The sequence below is a fragment of the Ceratotherium simum genome, chromosome 17, assembly GCF_057802395.1.
Source record: "Ceratotherium simum simum isolate JZ-2026a chromosome 17, ASM5780239v1, whole genome shotgun sequence".
Classification (NCBI taxonomy): domain Eukaryota; kingdom Metazoa; phylum Chordata; class Mammalia; order Perissodactyla; family Rhinocerotidae; genus Ceratotherium; species Ceratotherium simum.
Window position 1 is genome coordinate 17,115,912 of NC_141916.1, and position 17,612 is coordinate 17,133,523.

The window sequence follows — 17,612 nt, forward strand, 5'->3', positions numbered from 1 at the left end:
GCGGGCGGATCGGCTGACACAGGTAGGGGCGGGGCTGGCCGCCGGCCACCGTTCTCTGCCCGCCGGCCCCTCCCGGGGCCCCGCTTCCGCCCCCGCGCCGCCCTCCTCGCGAGGCCCGGGCTTTCGGTCCAAGCCGGAACCGTCCAGAATGGGGAGGAAGGCGAAGCCCTCCAGACCCCCTAATGCAGGCGGACGCAGAGAGCGGTGGGAGACAGCGGTCCGGGCCGATCTGAAACGGTATCAGTCAGGGAAGGCTTCCTGGAGGAGGCTTGGGGAAGGGGTGAAGAATATCCAGATTTCTGAGGCCAGAGCAGAGAGATCAAGCGGTCAAGGATTGGGGGAAGGAGTGGACAAAAAGTTCTAGTCCAGGAGTCAGTCCAGCCCCGCTACCTAGGCTACTGAAAGCCAGAAAGGCGTTCCCCGACGCTCTCCCTCCCCTCAAGTGCAGCTCCTCCTTGAGAGTTCAGCTCAGTTCTTGAGTAACCTGACCCCAGGGTGGGCCTGTCCTGGCTGATTTCCCTGACCGCTTGTCCCTACACCTCATTTCCATATAGAAACTAGGCCGAGTGGGGCATGACCCCATTTCTTGGCCCTCTCCTCCTGTTCCAATAGGCATCTGAAGCCCAGAGGCAGGTGGGAATGGTTACCCCGGGTGTATGCTTCCCCCATCCCCAATCACGTTCCTGTCCACTTATTCTGTTTTGTCCCTGTAGAGGAAGAGGACACCTGTGTGTATTCGGGACACTTTGTGGATGTCTGTACACTTCTGTGTGTACACACCTGCAGGCCACTGGGCTTCCCTATGTGCACACCTGTGTGCATGTCTGTGAACGGTCTTATACAAGTGGGCGTCTGTCTTCAGGGGAGGGGGGTCTGTGGATGCACACTTTCACACTTTGTGTGCATGTCTGTGCGTGTGCTTGCATTTACACTCAAATACTGCCCCCTCCCCCCATTTTCCTGTTGTAAGGTCCTCAGCTCTCACCGCCTCCCCCACCTGAAGCCGCCACCAAACAATCCCCAGTGGATTCAAACCCAGCCCAAGAGGGAGATCAACATTGTGCTGGGACAGGGAACACCAGACGGAGACAGCTGCGCTGCCCTCCCTTCCTAGGAGCTTCCAGTCTCACATGCCACACCCTCTGCAGGTCCCTGCCCCGTTTCCCCAGACCCAGCTCACTAGAGGGGCCACCTAAGAGCCTTTGGAAAAGAGAGCTGCCAGGCCTGTTGTCACCTTTAGCCCAGCTCCAGCCCCGCCCAATGAGCTGGCCAGGTTGTCACCGCAGAACAAGCCTTTGGGGGCGTCCGGGTGGAGGAGGGTGGGAATGGAATGCCCTTCCTGGTTTCCATCTGTTAGACCGGAAGGCCTTCCGGAGGAGGCTACATGCAGCAGCCCCTTCTCGGGCATCTCAGCAGACACCCACACCCCTCCCTGCCCTCTCCTCCATGGGGGTGTCAGGACAGCTTAGGCCAGGGGTGGAGGGATACCCAGGGAAACCTTCAGTCATGTCTGCTGCAGGGTGTGTGTGTGTGTGTGTGTGTGTGTGTGTGTGAGAGAGAGAGAGAGAGAGAGAGAGAGCGTGAGAGAAGGGGATGGGGAGAGTTAACCTGGAATTCTCAGCTGTAGCTTGAAGAGCGTCAAGATTGCCTGGCCCTGAGATATTTGCTGTCATGGGGGTCCCACTCCTCCCCCACCCCCAACCCCCAAGCAAGCAAAAGAGACCCAATGTTTAATTTCCACAGACATATACACGTATACACACACTCACACATACACTCACACACACACATGCCCACCACATCACTCTCGCACACATACATGCTCACATACACACATATACACATACACACAATACTATATCACACATACACAGACACACACACCACATCACTCACATGCACGCATACACGCACATACATACCACATCTCACACACACACACACACACACACACTCTCTCTCTCTCTACAACTTCCTTACCCCTCAGGGCTCCTCCTCAACTCTTTTTCCCACTACAGTACCTCCCACCCCAGCCCCCTACCCTCCACCCCCAACCCCACCTACATTTTGCTGCTGGCCCCTCCCACCCCCTCCCACCTGCAGCCCCCCACAGGATTTGCTATACCCCACCCACACCAGGCATTCCTCCTACCCCTCCCCTTCTCCTCTAGACCCTGGCCTGAGAAATCTTTGGCAGGGCGCTGGTGACCTGCCTTGTGATGCTGGACAGGTCACTGTCCCTCTCTGGGCCGTAGTTTCTTGACAAGAGATGAAACCTCTGGGTTCCTCAGGTAGAGGGAGCTGGGAGGACATTGCAAAGGAGAAAAGGTCTATGGCTTTTCAGACCCAGGCTTCAGCCTCTCCGTGAGCAACACTTCCCCATTCCAGGGCCTCTCCAGTATCCACCCCTCGGTCCTTCATCCCCTCCCTGAAGCATTCCTGGGACTCCGGCCCTTGCCAGCCTCCTCCTGTCTCTCCATTCACAGGCCAGCACCCTGAGCCCACTTGGTGCCAGGCCGCGTGCACAGACACCCTCTGGAATTCTTCACGAGAAGCTGTCAACACCCAGAGGCCGAGGGTCAAGTTCCTGCCCCGCGAGAGTGCACAGTCCAGTGGTTCATTAAACTCAGTCTCCCCCCACCCCAGCCTGGCCTCACAGAGACCCCTTAGGAGATTATGGGCAGAATCTTGAGATGAGTTAATCTCACAAAGCCTCGCCTACCCCAAAGGCTCACTCCCATCTCCGTAGTGTTCTGTGACACACACACACATACACACACACACCAAGCACATACTCGCTTGTGCTCCCACTCCCTGCCTGGTTTTCCCCTGCTCCCTCTGGACCCAGCTCTGTACAAACAAGCAGACAGGTCCTCAGCCCGGCTCGGCTTCACTAAACCTACCCCGACACCACCATCCTGTGGCCCTCGCAGGTGGAACTGGCTGTTGCTCTCCCGTGAGGGGGGAGACATTCTTTCTGGCTCCCTGCTGCACTTTCAGAACCATTACTCTGACCAGTGTCCTCCCCCGAAAACACATCCTCTGATTCCTAGAGAAAAAACAAAAGGCATGATTTGTTTTCTTGATCTTGGAATTCGAACGCTTGTAATCGTAACAAAAGCCATTTCACATTTCTGCGGGGAATGTAATACTTTAAAAGAAAGTCAAATGATAAAAGACAAGGAAGCAACATATATGACAATCAACAGGCTACTTTCCTGAATAGAAGAATGCATAAGAAAGACAAGCAATACAACAGAAACGTGGGCAACAGACATGGATAGTATGAGCTACAGCTACCTAGTGCCTACTTTCCGTGGGCCTGGCTAGGTTCCAAGCTCTTTGCAGCCAACAACCCATTTAGTTCTCACGATACCCCTGCGGCATAGTGTGGGTTATTACCTCCATTTTAAGAGAGGAAACTGAGGCATAACATATTTAAGTAAATGGCCAAAAGTCACATAGCTAGTCTGTAGAAAAGCCAGGATTTGAACCTTGACAGTTTGAACCACTAGATTCCTTACAAAAAGAAGAAAAGAAATTAAGAAAATCAAATAGCAAATATGAAAAAAAAATGCTCAACCTCACTCAAAGAAATATGACCAGAATTGCAAGGAAAAGCCATTTTCACCTGTCAGATGGTCAAAGACTAACAGTGTTTGCGGGTGTGTGGGTAACAGAAAGTTCTGTCCTTTGTTCGTGGGGTCATCGATTGGCACGTCCTCTTCCCTTCTTGTGTTCCTATGGCTGGACTAATCATAAAATTTGGAAAATACCAGATTAACAGGAGAAAAACCCAGTTTAATCTGTATGTACTGGAGATCATAAAGAAACGATGCTCGGAGAGTGAACAAAGCAGGCAGTATATATATCTTTTACATAAAGAAACGGTAAATTTGTGAAGAACTGACAGGACAAAGAAACTTAGATTTGAGGTATGTAGTTAGTGAGGAATTTAAGCCAAGTTTAGGCTTGAGGTGGTAAATTAGCAAGGCTTGTTTAGGCAGGATTCTCGGCCCTGAATTCCCTAGCTCTGGTGATAAGGATGCAGGGAGAACACCTTTCACATGGGAGATTCATTTTCTGCTTTCAGGGGATCAGAGACAGGAGGGTCAGAATGCCCTTTTTTCTCCTCAAGTAACTTTAATTCAAAATAATCAAAATGCCATTGTGGGGTATTTTGGGGTGGCCTGCCCTGGGCCCCAACAATAGCTATCAAAATTAAAGACATGTGTCCTTACCTCAATAAACAAAACAAATTAAATGAATCCACTTGTCCTTGACCAAGTACCTCCACTGCCAGGAACTCATTCTACAGATGCTCTCACCAAAAGTGCACACGGACGTGTGGTCCCTGCTGCCATAATTTTATGTTAGTGAAAAACAGGAAACAACATATATGCGCATCAATGGGAAGTAATTAGATAATTAAGCTACATACGTTCGGAGGAATGCTACTTACTGAAAAGAATAAAATCCTTTATATACTGATTGAGTTTTTACCTTTATGTATTGATTGCAGAAATCACTGTAGTTTTTGAAAAGCCTGTGAGGCTCATGCCGTCCAGCTATACTGCCATCCAGCTATCTACCCCCTCCCCTGTGGCTGGTCCCTGCTGGCCCACAGTCAGCTCCTGACCTCCTGACCATCCCCTCACGCTCCCCAGGGACTCTGGCCCTGGTTCCTGGTGCCCCTCTCCACCCTGGCACCCTCATGCTCCTGCAGATGACCTGCCCAGCATCTGCGCCTGATCCTCCCTTAGCTCCTCAAGTCCAGTGACTTTCACTTCCATCCTTTTTCTCTTGTCTCTGCCCGTGGCCACACTCTAGACCCTAAACTGCTCCATCTCTGAAGACGTCAACTCTGCTCTCACACCACAGGACCATTCAATACTCTCTCACTCTCAGCAGATGGGTTCTTCAGCCACAGCAGCATGCCCAGTCCTGAACCCAACTCTTCCATTTGCTCCCCGCCCACCACCCTCCTTCAGGCTTTCTTTCCAGCTTGGACTCCTCATTCTCTGACCTCTGACCCTTCAGTCTCCTCCACCTGGATAAACCCCCAGCCCTGTTCAGCCTAAACACTGAACTTCTCTGCTCAAGCTCTAAACTGCAGAGCACCACTGAAGAAAACCATATCCTCAAGATCTGGTGTCACCACCAGTGCCCAGTCCCCAGGCTCAGCTGCATCCTCTTTGCTACTGGGCACTTCTCTCTGCCCTTGGTCAGCAAGCTCTCCCAGTCCTCCCTGTTGCCTTTGCAAAGCTTCTCTACTCTCTTCTTTACTGAGAAAATCAAGGCCATCTTGATTCCTTCCCCCACTCAAACTTACCTCCCCACCCACCCTTTCTCCCTCTCTCCAGGCTCTGAGGACAGACCGCAGCTCCACCCGTGCCCTGGACGCCAGCTTCTCTCTCCTCCTCAGATATCGTATTCCATTCATTGGTCACCACTGCCTAATACTGTCCCCCTCTCTTTCTCCCATCCCTCTGACTGTCTTCCCATTTGGCTGCAAGCACTTTCATTGGAGCTGTGGGGTAGAAGCCAGATGTCAATGGGCCGAGGTTTGAATGGGATGAGGCAGTGGAAACAGTGAGTGCCAACTGCAATTTCTCATGGTCTGGCACTCAGGGAAAGCGAGATGGGCAGTTAGCTGGAATGGAAAGCAAGCTAAAGGAAAGGATTATTGTAGGATAAATATACTTGAGCATGTGTGTTGGGTGAGGAAAGGGAGATAGACCGCAAGGGGAGATGTTAAATATGAGAGAGAGAGAAAGGGGAGCTAATTAATGGAGCAAGAGGGTGGGGGTTAAGAATCCAGGTGGGGCCAGCCTGGGTGCAGGGGAGGAACAACTCCACATCTATGGCAGGAAGGAGCCAGGGGTGGACAAGGAGACATATTCAAAGGTGGGCAGAGGAAGCTAGTTCAGAGAAGGTTCTACAGACCTTATGAGAATGGCCATTTCTGCTTCTAGGGGTGATAAAAACAACATTTTGTGGGGATGTTCTGACCAAATTCTCTGCACCAATCATCCTGTGCATGTACTTTCCCTGGTCTGAGTGTGCATGACAGCTACTCTCCCTCGAAGAGATCAGCAGACTCAGGGGAACCAGGAAACACAGGGGTGAAAGACATCTGGTGAACTCAGACTGCCACTTCCTAGCCACACGGCCTTGTAGCTAACCTCTGTGAGACTCAGTTTCTCCTTCCGTAAAATGGGGAATTAATAGTGTCTATCTCATGGGTTTTTTAATTATTGAAGAAGATAATGTATAAAATGTACTTAAAGACTCAAAAAATGGAGTTGCTGCTGCTGCTGTTGTTACCGTGGCGGATGACCCTCGGAACATCTGCTGTGCTCTTGGCGATTGCTATCTTCTCTTTCTGGGAGGAGCCCAAGGAGACTGGGACTCCAGACACCACCCCCCTTGACTTGTCCCTCATTTGATGACTCTGTGCTATTGGGGGGTCTACAGGGTCTTACATTACCTGTGATGGTGCCACCACCTCCCACCCTGCTCCCATCCCCCTGTCCCCATGGTTCTGCCCTCTTTCCTTAGGTGGTCCTCACCCACCTCTTTCTGGCTGTCTGTATCCTGGCATTTCCCCTGCTGAACTTTCTGGGCGTGTGGAATTGGATGTGCAAAATTTGGCTCCCCTACTTCTTGGCGAGGTTCAGTGTGATGTACAATGAACAGATGGCGAGCCACAAGCGGGAGCTCTTCAGCAACCTGCAGGAGTTTGTGGGCCCCTCCGGGAAGCTCTCCCTGCTGGAGCTGGGCTGTGGCTCCAGGGCCAACTTCAAGTTCTACCTGCTGGGGTGCACGGTGATTGTATTGACCCCAACCCCAACTTTGAGAAGTTCTTGATCCAGAGCATTGCCGAGAACCGACACCTGCAGTTCGAGCGCTTCGCGGTGGGTGTCGGGGAGGACGTGCACCAGGTGGCCGATGGCTCCATGGATGTGGTGGTCTGCACCCTGGTCCTGTGCTCCGTGGAGAACCAGGAGCGGACCCTCCAGGAAGTGTGCAGAGTGCTGAGGCCGGTGAGTGAGGGGAGGTGGGAGAGACCCATCGTCACTGTGTGCTCAGCTGGGTACCTGTGGGCTTCAGGCACGGCGCCCACCAAGGGTGACCTTGGGCTGGTGACTTCGCTCATTCCTTTATTCGTTTAGTTATTCAACAAACATTTAGAGAATGTTGACTACGTGCAGCAACACAGTATTTCCGGGGTGAGAAACTGGTCTCAGAGAGGTTAAATGCCTTGCACAAAAGCACATAGCTTACAGAAATGGCAGAGACACAACTAAAATTCGGACGCCTTAACCTCTAGGTTAAGAAGGTCCGAGATCTCACCATGCCACAGCTCTGGTGGCTTCCAACCTGGTGTTTTGTAAGACATCACAGAGTCCAGTTCTCTAAAGATGAGAACAATGAATCCCCACAGGGTGTGCCAGAACATCTCCCTTCTCCAACAAATGAGAGCTTGTAAGAACACAGATAGCCATCTTTATTTGTGGCATGTGTTCTTCAGTTTTTACAAGGGAGCCACGGGAGTTAGCTACATACCATTCTCTAGGCCTTTTCTCCAGTGGAAAAACGAAAAAGTACGCTGGGAGAGACAGGGAGAATCGGGAAAAGCAGTCTCTCCAAAGACATTGCCCATGGCATCGCCTCGCGACTTCGAACACTGTTAACTTTCAGTGTTTCTTACTTCACTGTCTTTAGTTACAAAGAAAATTATAAGTTGTTCCAAAGAATTCAAAAATTAAAGAACACAGAGGGAAAAATGAAAGTTCTTCCTTCGCTTCGCTAAATCCCACTCCCCCTACCTGTCCCTGTAGGTCGCTACTATTAATGGGTATCCCGCCAATGGTTTTCTTTTTGAAATACCTCCCTGGTATTTGGAAGTTTTTCTATCTATCTCAAGTCAACTAACAGTTACTTTCATATTTCACGTTATATTTGAACCTGTACTTCACTATCAACACACCAAGATTATGTAGTTATATGACCCCCTGCGGCTTAGAACACACCTATCACACTTTTTATTTCTCCGTCCTTATCCCCTCTGTCCTCTCAACCCCATCAGTCTCTTTCCATCCCATATCCTGGGTTTGGTTGAAATAATCTGTAATTTTAGTTTCAACCTATTACTAAGGATTTTCCCTCTTGTTTTCTATTTCAAAGTTCTTTTCTTTTTTTTTTTAATATATGTGTTTCGTTTGTATTTATTTATTTATTTTTGTTTGTATTTATTTATTTATTTATTTATTTATTTATTTATTTATTTGTGAGGAAGATCAGCCCTGAGCTAACATCCGTGCTAATCCTCCTCTTTTTGCTGAGGAAGACCGGCTCTGAGCTAACATCATTGCCAATCCTCCTCCTTTTTTTTCCCCCCAAAGCCCCAGTAGATAGTTGTACGTCATAGCTGCACATCCTTCTAGTTGCTGTATGTGGGACGCCATCTCAGCGTGGCCGGGGAAGCGGTGTGTCGGTGCGCGCCCGGGATCTGAACCCGGGCCGCCAGTAGCGGAGCGTGCGCACTTAACTGCTAAGCCGTGGGGCCGGCCCCTCAAAGATCTTTTCTAATTTATAACATAGCTTAAAATCAGTTAATCATCATCCATTTATTTACTATAGATTTTACTAGATTTATTGCTCTCCACTGTTTCCTGTGCTCTTTGTCTTCCCCTATCTTGATGTGTTTTTGGTTTTATTTTTCAAATTTAATTTTCATTTGTCTTAACTACTGTCTTGAATAGTTTCCTGAGAAATGGTTCATGGAGATATCCGGGCAGATCTGAAAATGTTTGTCTTCTACCCTCATGATTAATAATATTTTGGCCAAGATTCTTGGATGATTCCTTTCCCCCAGAAGTTCTGAGCATTGTTCCATGGTCCTGGGCTTTCCAAGTTACAGATGATACCTTCAGTGCCAGTCTGATTCTCTTTCCTTTTCAGGTAACCTGTTTTTGTTGTTGATGGTTTTTATGCCTGGAAGTTTTTAGGATTTTCACTTTTTTTTTTTTTGAATTCTGAAATATCACCAGGCTATGACTAAGAGTGTACCTTGTTTTCTTTAAATCTTTCTAGGCATTCAAAGAACCCTTTTTATGTTAATACTCAAGTCTTTCTTTAGCTCAGAGAAGTTTTCTTCTGTTGTTTCTTTCTTTATTGGTTCTCTTCTGTTCTTTTCTCTTCTTCTGGACCAACTGTTATTCAGATATAAGATCTCCTAGCTTTGGCATCCTTGCTCTTATCTTTTCACTCATAATTTCCATTTCTTTATATTTTTGTTCCATGTTGCAAGATAATTCCTCCATTTGATCTTCTGGATGACTTCCTCTATCTTTCAGTAGTATTTCTTCTACTTTTCATTTATTTTAAATTCTCTATTAAATTTTAAATTCAGGATTTTTTTAAATTGCCAAAACCTCTTTCTTATTCCCAGATCATTCCTTAGCAATATGTTGTTGAATCCCCATAGAAGTATTTTTGTTGTTGTACATTGTTTTTAGGTTCTATCTCATTTGTTTTATTGAATTTTCCTCAGTAGGAGGCACTTGTTCTGATCCTTCAAATCAAATCAGTCTCCTCCCTTCCGGCTGGCAGCAGGACTCTCTCATCTGAAGAATGGGGAGAGCCTTTAGGTCCTTTGGCTGCTCCAGGTGTGAACAGATAAGGGCAATTTTCTCCCAGCTCAGGCAAACAGAGTGGGTCCCTTCTAGGGTGGCCATTGTCAGTAGGTGTAGGGGGCTTCTCTCCAGATCTTTCGCAGAGTGGCCGGGGCTGGGTCCTTTCCTTGTCCTGAGGGAGTGGATCTACCTGCTCAGGTGCCTCAGGGGGTCTTGGCTCTGCTAGACAAACAAGCTTCCCCCCAGGCCTTTGGATCCAGGATTCTAAGAACTAGAAGCTTCTGATGTGTCTGCTCTAGGCTCCAGCAAGAAACCAAACTTCCCCACCCACCCTCAGTAGCTGCATAGCTTTTTATCCTGTTGTTTGAGTATCCCAGCAGGACAATGGCGAAAAGAGAGTGACTCTTCTCCACTCTGACCACCATTTTCCCTATATGCGCCAGAGATAGATAGGTAGATGATAGATAGATAGATAGATAGATAGATAGATAGATAGATAGATAGATAGATAAATTTTTATTGAAGGTATACATGCTCATGGTTTAGAGTAGAACCACAAGTCCGGTGATGAAAAATAGCAACTCTCAGCCACACACAATTTCTACTCCCCAAAAGCTACTGCATTTAAGCTTTAATCTTTTATTTTTAAAATTTATATATATATCTCTCTAGCTAACGTGTTTATCCTGCTACTTCTTGATTTTTCAGGTTTAGGTATTAACTATTGTCTTCCCACTCTGGAAAGTGATAATTTACTCTCTTTCACAACCACCCCACAGCCACCACCTTTCCCATCTTCCCTCCTCCTGATAGAAATATTTCATTAATTGACGTTCACAGCTAAGCATGTAGTATACTTCACTTACTTTTGGAACCATGCAATATACTTCCTTACTTTCGGTTTTCCCAGAGTTAATAACTATCTATGTATCTATATATAGTCATGAGATAGATAGAGATAGAGATAGAGGCAGAGGCAGAGGCAGAGACAGAGACAGAGACAGAGATGATAGAGATCCCTAAATCATCCCAGACTGTCCCACACTTGCCTAAACTTCTCAGTGTGTTCAAACATGTCAAATAGCCTATCAATTTCATTCCCTGGAGCCACTTTTCCCAGGCTCTCTCCCAGGTTCCCATCAGGACTGGGTAATCCCCAGGCCTGCTGCACCGCTCTCCTTCTGGGCCTTCCCTTTATCATCATCCTGGGAATGCCCTTCTTTCTCTCTTGCACTGGACTCCCTGTTGCCTGCGTTCACTCTCTTCCTCTTGCTTAGTTTACCCCCTAGTTTTGGTAGAGTGTATCCTCTGGTAGCTTTCTGAGAAAGGTGAAGTGTTGGGAAAGTGCCTGTCTGAATACTTTTTATTCTCAAAACTAATTCACAGTTTGGACATGTGTAGAATTCTGAGTTGGAAAATGTTTTCCCTCAAAATTTTGAAGGTATCTATTGTCTTCTAGCTGCCATGTTACTGCTGGGAAGCCTGAAGCCATTCTGCTTCTAGAGTCTTTATATGAAACCTTTCTTCTCCTCTCTAGAAGTTTGTTGAATCTTCTCTGTCCCCAGTGAAATGAATTGATGATGTCTGTTGGGGATTTAATTGGCCATTTGAATCTGCGAACTCATGTCTTTCAGTTCTGGAAATTTTTCTGGGATTATTTCTTTGATTCTTTTTCTTGTATTTTTCTCTGTTCTCTCCTTCTGGGACCCTTTTTTTTTTTGTGGTGAGGAAGATTGGCCATGAGCTAACATCCATTGCCAATCCTCCTCTTTTTGCTGAGGAAGATTAGCTCTGAGCTAACGTCTGTGTCCATCTTCCTCTATTTTGTATGTGGGTCACCGCCACAGCATCGCTGACTAGTGGTATAGTCTGTGCCTGGGATCCAAACATGTGAACCGGGCCGCCAAAGCGGAGCGTGCAAACTTAACCACTATGCCACCATGCCAGCCCAAGGGATTCTTCCTATTTAAATGCTGGACCTCCTGAACTGGTTCTCCAATTTTCTTATCTTTGCTTTCCTATTTCCCATATCTTTGCCCTTTTTCTACATTTTCTATTCTTCCTTCATATTCTCTTCAAAACTTTTTACTAAATTTTTCATTTCTGCTATCATAGTTTTAATTTCCAAGGGTTGATTTTGTTTTCTGACTATGCCTTTTTTATTGCATTCTATTCTTGTTTCAGGGAAGAAATATCTTCTCTTTCTCTTTTAAAATATTAATAAAAGAGATTTTTTCTTTTAATATTTTCATCTCCCTACTTAGTCTCTGCTTCCTCCAGATTTTCTTTTCCCCGTTTGTTGTCTGAGCTCCAGTTTTTGTGTTAGAGGCTCTTCTCAGATGACTATTGGTCCATGGCTGACTACTCACATTTCCAGGGGTAGCGCTAACAGCAGGTTGGGAGCTCCATGAGCATGGGTGAGGATGTCAACACTGGACTCACCATAGAGTGAACTAGCTGAGCTGTTCACACGGAGAAAATCCAACGTCCGTGTTTTGGGTCTTTCATTTGCAGCTGGTCAGAATTATCTTCCAAATTTCTGCCTGGAATCTATAAGCCTGGCTTCTAGCATTCTGGAAACCAAATGAGATAAGAGCGCTGGGGATCTCAGCATTCGGTTGTAAACTTTCTCTTACTCCCCATCTTTTCAGTAAAGTGTCTATACCCCACTGTGCCTTGTTACAAAGACCCTCTGTTTAACCACTTCCAGAGAATAAGGGTTGAGTCCTCTTCTGAAGTGGGGAGGGACAGTATCTTGCTGTTCTGAATGGAGGAGGGATTCCAAGTCCAATGGCTTATTAAATAGACTTCAACCAATCTTCCAGGTTTTTTTAAATCAACTTTATTGCATATAATCCAATGCATCCATTTTATGTATGCAGTTGGACCTGTTTTGATAAATGTATACACTCACATAGCCACCACCAAAATGAAGATGTAGAACATACCCATTACCCCCCGAGGATTCTCTTGTGCCTCTTTACAGTCAATCCCCACAACCCCAGGCCCCCAGCAAACACTCGTCTATTTTCTGTCACCATAGAACAGATTCGTCTTTTCTAGAATTTCATGTAAATAGAATTATACAACCGGTACTCTTTAGTGTCTGGCTTCTTTTGCTCAACATAGATTTTTTGAGATTCACCCATGTTGTTGCATGGATCAGTTTTCATTTCTTTTTATTGCTGAGTGGCATTCCATTGTATGAATATAGCACAACTTATACCTTTTATGGACATTTGAGTTGTTTCCAATTTTTGGCTATTATGATTACAGCTGATATGAACACTCTTGTACACGTGTTTTTACGGACATATATTTTCATTTCTCTTGGGTAAATAAATACTAGAAGTGGAATTGCTGGGTCATATAGTAAGCGTATGTTTAACTTTATAAGAAACTGCAATTCAGTTTTCCAAAGTGCGTATGCAATTTTACTATTCTGCCAGCAATATATGAACATTCTAGTTGCTCCACATACTAACACAATATTGTCAGTCATTCTAAGGGGGCTTTGGTGGATCTCATAGTGGTTTAATTTGATTCCCCTGCTAATTAATAATGTTAAGCATGTTTTCATGTGCTTCTTGGCCATTCACATATCTTAGTCTGTAATGTGTATGAGCAAATATTTTACCCATTTTTTTAACTAATTTTTTTTTTGAGGAAGTTTGGCCCTGAGCTAATATCTGTTGCAATCTTCCTCCTTTTTTCCTTTTTTTCTCCCCAAAGCCCCAGTAGATAGTTGTATGTCATAGTTGTACATCCTTCTAGTTGCTCCATGTGGGTCACCGCCTCAGCATGGGTTGATGAGCGGTACGTAGGTCCACACCCAGGATCCGAACCGGCAAACCTCAGGCTGCCGAAGCAGAGAGGGTGAACTTAACCACTATGCCACCACACTGGCCCCATATTTTACCCATTTTTAAATTGGGCTGTCATCTTATTGAGTTGTGAGTGTTCTTTATATATTCTGCATTCAAGTCCATTGTCAAACATATGAATTATAAGTGTTTTCTAGCAGTGTGGCTTGCATTTTCATTTTCCTAATGGTGTCTTTTGAAAAGCAAGAAGTTTTATTTTGATGAAGTCCAACTTATCAATTTTTTTTCTTTTATGCTTCATGCTTTTTGTGTCTTATCAAAGAAATCTCTCTCTACTCCAAGATTGTAAAGATTTTCTCTTATGTTTTCTTCTGGAAGTTATATGGTTTTAGCTTTTATGTTAAGGTCTATGATCCATTTACAGTTAATTCTTGGGTAATGCATTAAGTACTTTTTTTTTTTTTTTTAATGGATATCCAGTTCCTCCAGGACCATTTGTTGAAGAGACTATTCTTTCTCCATGGAATTGCTTTTTCGCTTTTGTCAAATATCAATTGACCATATGAATGTGGATCTGTTTCTAGATTCTCTTCTGTTCCATTGATCTATGTGTCTGTCCTTTTGCCAAGATCATAGTGTCTTGATTACTGTAGCTTTATATTAAGTCTTGGAATTAGCATAAGTAGCATAAGTCCTCCAACATTAAGCTCTGTTAGGGTGAGTTTAGTCTGTTAGTCTTTAGTTAGTCTGTTTAGTTCTGTTAGTCTTTACTTAGGACTAGTTTAGGCCTTCCACTAGGGCGTGACCCTTCTGGGTTCTCTGCTGGATGCCCCAGGTGTTCAGTAAGGACTCTCTTCTCTGACTGGTTGTAACTTGAACGAGGTCTGAAATTGTTCCTCTTACGCCTCCCCAGTCCTTCTTTGCCTAGCCTCATGGAGCGTTACTCTACACGTATGAGACTCATGATTCAACAGAAGACTCAAGAGAGCCCATGAAAATGTCTGAAGCTCTCTCCGTGTAGCTCCCTTCTTTCTCACAGCTGGCTTAAGATTCAACTTTCTTGGGTCCAAGTTAGTGTATTAAAAATCCTACAGTTCTCCTCCTCTGTGTCTCCTTTATTACTCACACAGGACGCTTCACTTCTGACACTTCAGGTCGCCAAATGTGGGGGCGGTTTCCTCACACTAAGCAATTCTGCCATACCGGCTGTGTGTCCTACAATTTAACTCAATTCTGACATTTATCTACCTGGAGATAGCATCAGATCCACAGATTAAGGGCTCAGTCCCGCAAGACTGTCCCCCTACTTCAGATGCCAAAAGCAAGTCCAGGTTGTCACCTGTGCTTTTGACTGATTGGCTATAAATCAGAGGTTCCCACGACACCCTTCTCAGGTTCGATTAATTTTCTAGAGTGGCTCAAAGAACTCAGGGAAACACTTACTTATGTCTACCAGTTTATTAAGGAATATGATAGAGGATACAGATGAACAGCCAGATGAAGAGATGTATGGGGCAAGGTGTGGGTGCAGGAGCCTCTGTCCCCATGGAGTTGGGCACATCACCCTCCCGGTTCATTGATGTGTTCATCAACCCGGAAGCACCTCAAACCCCCTACTCTTGGGGTTTTCTGGAGGCGTCCTCACGTAGGCATGATCAATTATTAACTCCATTTCCAGCCCTTCTCCCCTCTCTGGAGGAAGCAGAATGGGGCTGAAAATTCCAGGCTTCTAATCATGGCTTTCTGGTGACCAGCCTCATCCAGTAGCCATCCAGGAACCCACCCAGAGTCGCCTCATTAGAACAAAAGAGGCTGCCAGTCCTCTTATCATTTAGGAATTTACAAGCATTTTAGGAGCCCTGTGTCAGGGACAGGGTCAAAGACAAATATTAGAACAAGAGATGCTCCTAGTGTGCTTATCACTTAGGAAATTACAAGGGTTTTAGGGGCCCTGTAGCAGGAACCAGGTGCAGAGACCAATATATATATTTTCCATTATCTCACAGTTAGTTACAACTTGTTCTACTTTCTAGTTTCCAAAGTATTTTGCAATCATCTCCCTTGCTGTTTTCTTTGTCTTATGTACAGTCAGTTCTGCTGTAACATAACACATGCATTCCTAAAAATCGCCACACTATGCAAAATCATGCAACAAAATGACAGGGCTTCTGGGGGGAACATATGGGGTCAGGGGCACAATACTCAAAATCTATATCAGTGACACATTAAAAAAACATAGGTACCTAATAAAAACGGTAACACAGTTTTACACATATTAAACGGTTGCGAAATACTTAATGACTACAATAAATAAGACATTTTACCTGGAAAAAGACTTGAAGTTTGTTTGTGGACATGGGTATCGGAAGGGTTGCAGGTTGTGAGTTATGGTGAAGTTTCTGTAAGTTATTGTGAGTTAGTGGCAGGAGGAGGGTTACCTGAAACCCGACGGAGAGCTATAACACCTGTGTGGACGGGTGTGGGTAGTGAACTGAGGCAGCTGAGATGCTTGAGTTGTGTGCATTTTGGGTATTCCTACGTGGCTCAGGTTAGGCTGGGAGCAGTTTTCTGCGTTCGCCCACGTTCCTCACAGACAAAATAGTGCATAAGCAAATGTGAAATTCACATTATGCTCAGATCATCCCATAATATATCAACCATGTTGAAACCAATTCTCATTTTCAAAACAAGCAACTGATTGTATTTGTATCTAAATAAATAAATGAACAAACAAACTTCACTGCAGCTTTCGCGGGTTTCAGAAGGGAGCAGAGTTAAATACGTGTGTTCAATCTGCCATATTTAACTGGAAGCCATCATTTCTCTCTTTCCTGGGCGTCTCCCCACGGAGACCTGAGATCTTCCGGGGCAAGGACTGTCTCCATTTCCCCACTGTCTAGCACAGCATCTGACCCTCATTAGGTTCTCACTAATGTTTGTTAAACAGAGTGGAAATGAAAGGCCATTTAATGCATCAAATGGAGAAAATATTTGTGTGAATTTATAAAATGACTTAAGTAGAGTCCCATCTCTGAGAGATGCCCTTGACTTCATGGAACACACAGCTGCCAAATGTTCTAGCTGGAATTTCTCCAGTCAGCAATTCCTCAGCCCCACTAGACACTTCCTATTCGAGACCTGACAAGAGGGAGCCAGAATGCTCTGGAAGAGGCCACTTTCTCTCAGCCAACATTTCAGTTCCCACAGGCCCACTGTCCAGGGAGCTGTCTCTTCCTCATATCTCTGTGTACATAGAACTGAAGAGAAAGCATGTAGGCCCTGCGAGGGCCTCCGCATTCAGGGGCTCGAGGCCTGCTCTTAGTCAGACAGGTTCCAGTAAGGAGACAATAGTCAGACCAGTTATTTGAACAGAGAGAAGTCAATGTAAAGAATTATTAACTAGATACAGAGTTGTTCACTGGGGAATTGAAAGGGTGAACAGAGAACTCTAAGATGTCACGGAGCTGGCACTGGTGGAAGGAGCCGCCATAACTAGAGCTGAGGGAACAAGGGACGAGGTTAGAACCACTAGAACTGAGAGACTTAGAGGAGGGGCCCCTGAAACGCAGACCTCTGGGGGGGGTGGGGGGCGCTGGTGTCTCGAGTGGGAGAGCACCACGAAGCGGATTCTCCAAGTGCTGGGAAAACTGCCACCTGGAGTCAGCTGCTGCTACAGGGAGGCACTGCTGCCGCCAGGGTGAAGACACGGCTGGGGCAAAGCTCACAGGAACAGCCAGCGGACAGGAAACCCACAGAAACCCGACACCCTGCACGCTCCCTCTGGCGCCCCCTATTGGCATATCCTAACCAAGCCAGCGGGCAACTCCACACCACAAAGCAGAGCATTAAGTGAGGGTTTGGAGCCAACACACCGTAACTTAACTATAACACTCGTCAACCGGGAATCCCATCCATCCCACATCACATTTTTCCTGAGCTGACTAAACTAACCTATTGTTTTGGCATTTGCCGCCACCTCACCCCTTGGCCTCTCAGTGAGGGCCTCAGCAGCACAGCCCCTGAAATAATCCGCTTTGTTGTGGGTTGAAGTAAGATGCCCTGGTGTTGGATTTGCGCCTGAGTCGTACAATAAAAATATCTTTGTATCTTCCATTCTTGCCATCACTCCTCATATACAGCAGGTACC

General features: G+C 46.1%; 1 pseudogene; it reads left to right on the forward strand.

The window, feature by feature from the left end:
- The first annotated feature begins 4,557 nt into the window (after positions 1-4,557).
- LOC101389205 (thiol S-methyltransferase TMT1A-like) lies at positions 4,558-16,720 on the forward strand (annotated as a pseudogene).
- The last annotated feature ends 892 nt before the right edge of the window (positions 16,721-17,612 follow it).